Source organism: Montipora capricornis, chromosome 7, assembly GCF_036669925.1.
Source record: "Montipora capricornis isolate CH-2021 chromosome 7, ASM3666992v2, whole genome shotgun sequence".
In the NCBI taxonomy this organism is placed as follows: Eukaryota; Metazoa; Cnidaria; class Anthozoa; order Scleractinia; family Acroporidae; genus Montipora; species Montipora capricornis.
In genome coordinates this window covers 50,383,258-50,389,610 of record NC_090889.1, presented here as the reverse complement: position 1 = coordinate 50,389,610, position 6,353 = coordinate 50,383,258, and the positions used below count along the sequence as shown (strand labels likewise).

General features: G+C 37.0%; 1 pseudogene; it reads right to left on the bottom strand.

Moving 5' to 3' along the window:
* Positions 1-193: 193 nt before the first annotated feature.
* LOC138056279 (uncharacterized) lies at positions 194-5,458 on the bottom strand (annotated as a pseudogene).
* Between the last annotated feature and the right edge of the window lie 895 nt (positions 5,459-6,353).

Below are 6,353 nucleotides of genomic sequence, written 5' to 3'. Positions count from 1 at the left end.
ATTTACAAGTGTGGCTGGGAAGTGGAACCCGGGACTACCAGGATCGAAATTCAACGAGTGGTCAGAGCGGGTCCTTGAACCCGGGATATCCAGATCGCAAGGCAAGCGACCTAACCACTGGGCCACACTGCCTCCCAGGTGCCTCAGCATGAAATAATGAAGGATGAAAATAAATGTGACATGTTAAATCCCCTCAAGTTTCAACTCCAAGTTTCTCTTTGACTATGCTTTAATCAAACTCATTCTCTCCTCTTTTAACTCGTGAGCTTTTTCATGGGACTCCCTCTTTACCTCAGCCAGGTCTTTAGATATGGGTTCTTTAACAACCTGATCGACCCACTGAAGCAGATGAGAACATTTGGAGAACAATGTGCCATCACGGGTAAGAGTTTTGATACTTTTCCGGTATAGGACGTCATTGAAGATGGTGCTGGTGACATCATGCAGTTGCTGTTAAGAAGGTTTATTGTATATCATCAACTTTACATAAACCATCATCACTGGGAGGTGCGAGATTGCAAGAAATTCAGTTTACCAAGGACAAGGAATGATATGCCTCTCATGTACATCTAGCTACATTTATACTTACAGTGTACTTTTTTGTGTATTTTTTTAATGGCTGCAAATGAGATGTAAGGTAGTTTTCCGCAATCCCGCATCTTAGTGCACCATCCCTAGCTTTCCCAATAATTCACTAATCTCGGGATTTGGGAACTTAGTTTGTTGTCAAATTGCTACCAAAAAGATCAATTACGGTTACACCAGTAATAACTTTAACTCAGAAGAAATATATACATTTGGCTTTGTAGCTAGCAGTATTACTGCCTGCCCTATTTCACAAAATGAAGCACAAATCTTAAAAAAACCTGTACTTCAATGTTCCTAAGTTTATTTCTATAGGCAAGCTGCAAAATTTCAGCTAGTTTTGAGCAAAAACTGAAAATAGGCTGAAAGGACTAAGTAATGGTCTTTTTTTGCATGAAGCCCTTCATAAGATTGTAAAAGTAAGAACCTAACTCAAGTAATCACGAAAAATGGATAAAAAACAAAAACTGACTTTGGTCCCAACTCTATCACAGATATCGCAAAACTAACCTTCAAGTCAACATCAGTAAGGTAGGGAATATTCACAGGCTTGATATTTCCATGAGCACTGCTGATATTTTGCTGAGCTGCAATAAGATGATTCCTTGTTTCTGCCACCATTTGGTATTTTACCTTCAGGAAAAAAATGAACAACTGCATGTTACGTACTGTACAGTAACAATTGAATTCTCAAAACAAATTTTGACATTGTGAAAACATCTTATGTTGATCAAAATGTCATCAAAACAAGATACTGTATGAAAATTGCTGTATATTTTGCTTACTGGATACATGTACATTAACATTAACCTAATATATGGAGAGGAGTGGAATTGAGTTGGGTTCATTTAATTAGTTTATGACAAACAAATACATACCACCAAATTGTGACACGGTGTGTTGCAATCTGGGCCCAACGGCGTGTACTCCAGCTGAGTTGTTTAGCAGCAGTATCAAGGTAAACATGTGCAGCCCGCCATCGGACATATGCTGCATTAATACGGTCTTTCCTTTGACCCAAAAGGTCAAGTTCCATTTCTAACTTCCATTCCTTGTCGCTGCCATATGAATCATTAAATATGCGACCCAATAGTTCTTCTTCCTTACTCCTCAACTTGTTCAGCTCTTCTTGATCATTTCTGGCAGCTATGACTTCATCATAAAGCTTCTTGTACTGGGCTTTCAAGTTTTCAAATCCCTGTTGAGCAATCTCCTGTTTGTTTACTGCATCTAGATATTCTTTTGTTCTTTTTGATATTCTTCATTCATTTGCGCCTGGTTGATGAACATTGACCGCATATTAAATGAAGCATTGAACTCCACAACATCTTGGTACTCTTTGGCACTAGAATATAATAAAAGAAAAACGTTTTGCCAAATAATTTCCCAGTTATTCCTAGTAGACATAACATTATGTTTAAAGTACTGCAATGCAGCAGCTGTAAGATTATCAATAATTCATGATGGAAACAAGTGACACAAATTGACCTTTTAGATCAAAATATGTATCTTCAGTCAACATTATCCTATCATTAGCTCAAATGTTAGTCTACAATCTATTCCCTTTACTAAATTACTTATTCGGTGTTCAAATACAGTAATTATCATTTAGTGGCTGACATGCTTCTTTTTACTGCTTTTCTACTTCTTACTGCTCAAGTAACATATTAAAAAACTGAGATGACGATGATCAGAATCAATAACTTGATTGACTCTCCACAGTTCAACTATATGGCTTTAATACATTAACTTTCGTCAATCATATGCTTCTTTTGTCATTAATTAATAAAGGCCTTTTTTATCAACCCTCTAGTGATTACACTTATTGACCGAAAGTCTGGGAAGGGCTTGGGAACAGAGAAGAAGGGAAATGATGTAATGGGTTTATGATTAGTACTGAGTTGATATGGTAAACTGACCACTGTAAAGAAATTGAAAGCTGATGTTTTGAACTGTAACCCCACCAACAGTATACTATAGCTCCATCCTTCACATACAAACCCTAACAACCTATAATTCCCTAATTCGCTCTGACAAGAGCTAACTAAAGGCATAAAAGTCCATCACGTTTTGGATTTCTTTGCAGTGATAAGTTGACATAAACATTCACGTTTGATTTTTTTGCTTCCCCATTGACGCAACACAACTGTACAGTTTCTGTGGAAACTGCAAACCCTTAGAGAACCCATTTAGAGAAGAAGGAATTAAGCTGCTAAGTTAACTTATAAGCTGGGACTCTTTATGTAGGATTTATCTGAGTGTGTAAATCCCTAACAGTAGGGATTTATCTATGAAAATCACTTGACCTTGTCATTCTAGGAGTCACAACTCCGTGGAGAAAATAAACTGCCAAAAACGAGATGACTTCGAGTGTTGCACACAGATACTCCAGGAAAATGGTACACAGTAGTACACATACAAAAAGGAATTTTCTTTTTACCCATAGTTGTAGGTAAACATTATTTATGCATCAAACATTGATTTTCATGCAAAATGACATTTCTGCAAAAGTGAGATTCAACCTTTTTTTTTCAATCCCTACAGGATAACAACAACTTGTGTTCCTGGGTCATGATGGGACATGTTATAAAGTTAACATGCATACCTAAGGACCTCCCACTTAAGAGTATAATACACTGTAGTTAACTACATGCACCTGCCTTTTCTCTTGTGAAAAATAAACAAACACAACTTGGTAAAATGAAACCTTTATAATCAATTACTAAACTGAATCGTGCAAATATATACGGAGACTATGCTGGCACCTCAAATCATACCATCTGATCTATTAGGTGGTTGGGGAGCTCCCTAGTGGATAGGAAAGGTACATTTATCTTGCTTTTATGGGAGTCACCAAGTAATAGTTATACTCATGTACAAGGTTAAATATAGGCTAGTTCCTGATTTCATTTGCGATATTTTTAGTACTAAGTCTTGTAAATATAATCTTAGAAACCAAAATTTTGATATTCCTTGATATTTTGTATGGTAAACATTCTCTTAGATACCTTGGACCCTTTTTATGGAATAAGCTAGATAAAAACATCACTGAAACGAGCAGTCTATCTAAGTTTAAGTTTCATATTAGATGTAAGGATCTTACTGAACTGATAAATGGCAACAATTTCCCCGCGTGCGTAATTTGTACTTCTTAAGATGTGCCCGTGTTGTTAGAATTATTTTGATTATTTTAGAATATTGTAAATGTATATAAAAATTTATAGCTTATTTCTTATTTATTAGCTATCATAATATTATTATTTATGTTATCTTTATGTTGTGTCCCCAATTAGCACGAGCTAAATACATCGACACATGAATAAAGTTCATCATCATCATCAAAGTACAGTGGGTAATTGCATGTGTGAGGGGGTGGGGCTTGGGGGGTTAGTGCAGCTGTAGAACAATATTTAACAATTAGACCCGTAGCCCGCAAGGGTTACTGGTCAATTGCGGAATGGGCTATTGACCTGTGGCCCTTGAGGGTGAAAGGTCTAATTCTTTTAGTATCATCCAACTAGTCGGACAGAAAAGGCAATAATAAAGTTAGCAAATGCTAGTTGAAAATATATTATTTGGGAATAAAACAAAAGAAAGCATCATGCTTTTCGCTTCTCGAGGACTATTACTAATCATCTAGTAGCCTAGCCAATTAAAATGCAGGATTTGCATTAGTCCACTAGTTGGGTGATACTAAAAGCCAATAATACTATTAACAACACTTTGCTTAAATAATTTATTATTTATACATTATAATGTGACCACAAATATTACTAACGTTTGAGCTTTTAGCTTTCCAGATTTTCCTGAGAAGCACCCAAATTCTTATGCAGTTCCACGAGACGTGAGTGTTTCATTTCATAGTTATTCCCGAGCCTTTTTCCTCTAAGCTCTTCAGTTGATTCTGCACCTCCACAAACTCCTTGAGAACATCTTCGCTAAAATTTGGTTTCTCGTGCTCTTCTTCGTTGTTAATCTCCTCAGTGGCTATCACAGAAGCACCTTGAGTTGTTGTTTCGTCTACGGTTTCCCCGGATTCTACCTTCTCTGCTTGTTCCGAAGTTTCTTCCGGCCTTTCACTGCTATTACCATTGTTGTCAGATTCAACAGCTTTCTCACTTTGCTGTTGTACCTCTTGTTGCTCTTCTACAATCTCGTTATTTGCAGGTTGTTCGTTTACAGCTGGTGAAACTTCATTCCCACCCGGTGAAGTTTCCGGCCTACTTTTTACTGATTTCGCGCTACTTGATCGACTACTGGAACCAGAGCTACTTTTTGACTTGGCAGAGCCCTTTCTCTTTTCTTTTGGACTGTCTTGTTTGATTTCTTTTATCAGAGGTTGGCTCTGTTGTTCATTTTGTCTCGATGGTGGCGATTCACCTTTGACAACGCCATTTCTATCTGCCTCTACGTTCTGTTGCGGAGATACTTGTTTTGCTGATCCGCAGCCCATAAGGAATATTATGCAACCTATTAAGTTAAGCAATTTCAAGCGATAACTATACAATTGTGTAAATAAATCGATGCCAAGTAAAAACTAACAGAATCAACAAATAAAGGATGACATCCTTAGCCACAATTTCACCTTTCACGTTCACGGAAAGCGAAGTTGAAAGAATACTGTGCCCTCAAACTTTTTTTCTCTCTATAGTATAGGTAAATTTATCCTCGTATAACATTAACAACAATGGTGCAAGCGTGATAGTTACCGTACGGTAAGATAGCTTTTCTTGCTCCTCAACAAGAGATTGTCGAACGACAATTAAAAATTAATATATATGAGAACAATTTCCCCAAATTTGAAAACACTTGAAATCTTTGATATGAGACGAGGTTAATTCGCAAAGACGAGAATTTTGCTAGATGTAGGAGCTTTCACATGACACCTTCTGTGGCTTGAAGGTCGTTGCGATAGCAACTTAAAATAACAGATTTCCCGCCAACCAGTAGAAAGACACGAGATAACAAAGACTTCACAATATCATTCAAAGTTTTTGTTCACCGCAACAATTAAATTCACGGCGTTGCGTATTTCTGTTTTACACGGAAGAGCAGTTTTTGTTCTCCAATCCTCGCCACTTTTCGTGTGAAGACATCGAAGTTTATATGGGTGTCTCTGGACTTTTGATTGCGCAACACAGGGATTAACTATCCGATTCACCATAGTGATGTCAAAAAATATTTACTGGCTAACTTTTGTCTCCGGCCACGATACGAATGTTGTGAAGACGGTTAATTTATGGATTGATTCAAATAGAACATCGGCATTTATTACTATTTACTGAAACAGCTTCGTATATTTAAATTTTCAAGCAGTATTTTCATAAAGTTGGACAAATCCGGTCTCCCTCTGTGTTACTGTGATCAGAATGGCAGGGGGAAAAAATAAGTAGCTGGAGACACAATGTTAATAAGTAGCCAGAGACACAATGTTAACGTATGTTAAAGCCTCGCCTATGGAAGAGTGTCACGTTTTACCCTAGGGCGTTTAAGTAGAAACTGAAATCTGTACGGGCAAAACCCGCAATGTTAATATTTCAGATTAAAAGTTAAAAAAAATAAATGTTTTTACTAAGTCATTACCTTCCCCCTTTTTATTTTTTTTTTTTTTTGAAAACTCAAAATATGGATCAGCCAGACGACGGTAAACCGAGAAAAAAAAGAGGACGACCTGGCTTTACACCGAAACAATAAAAAGTTAAAAATTGGCTACAATTGTACCCGAAAGTACACAACTTCATTTGGAAGGGAAAACTCTGTTGGTGGGG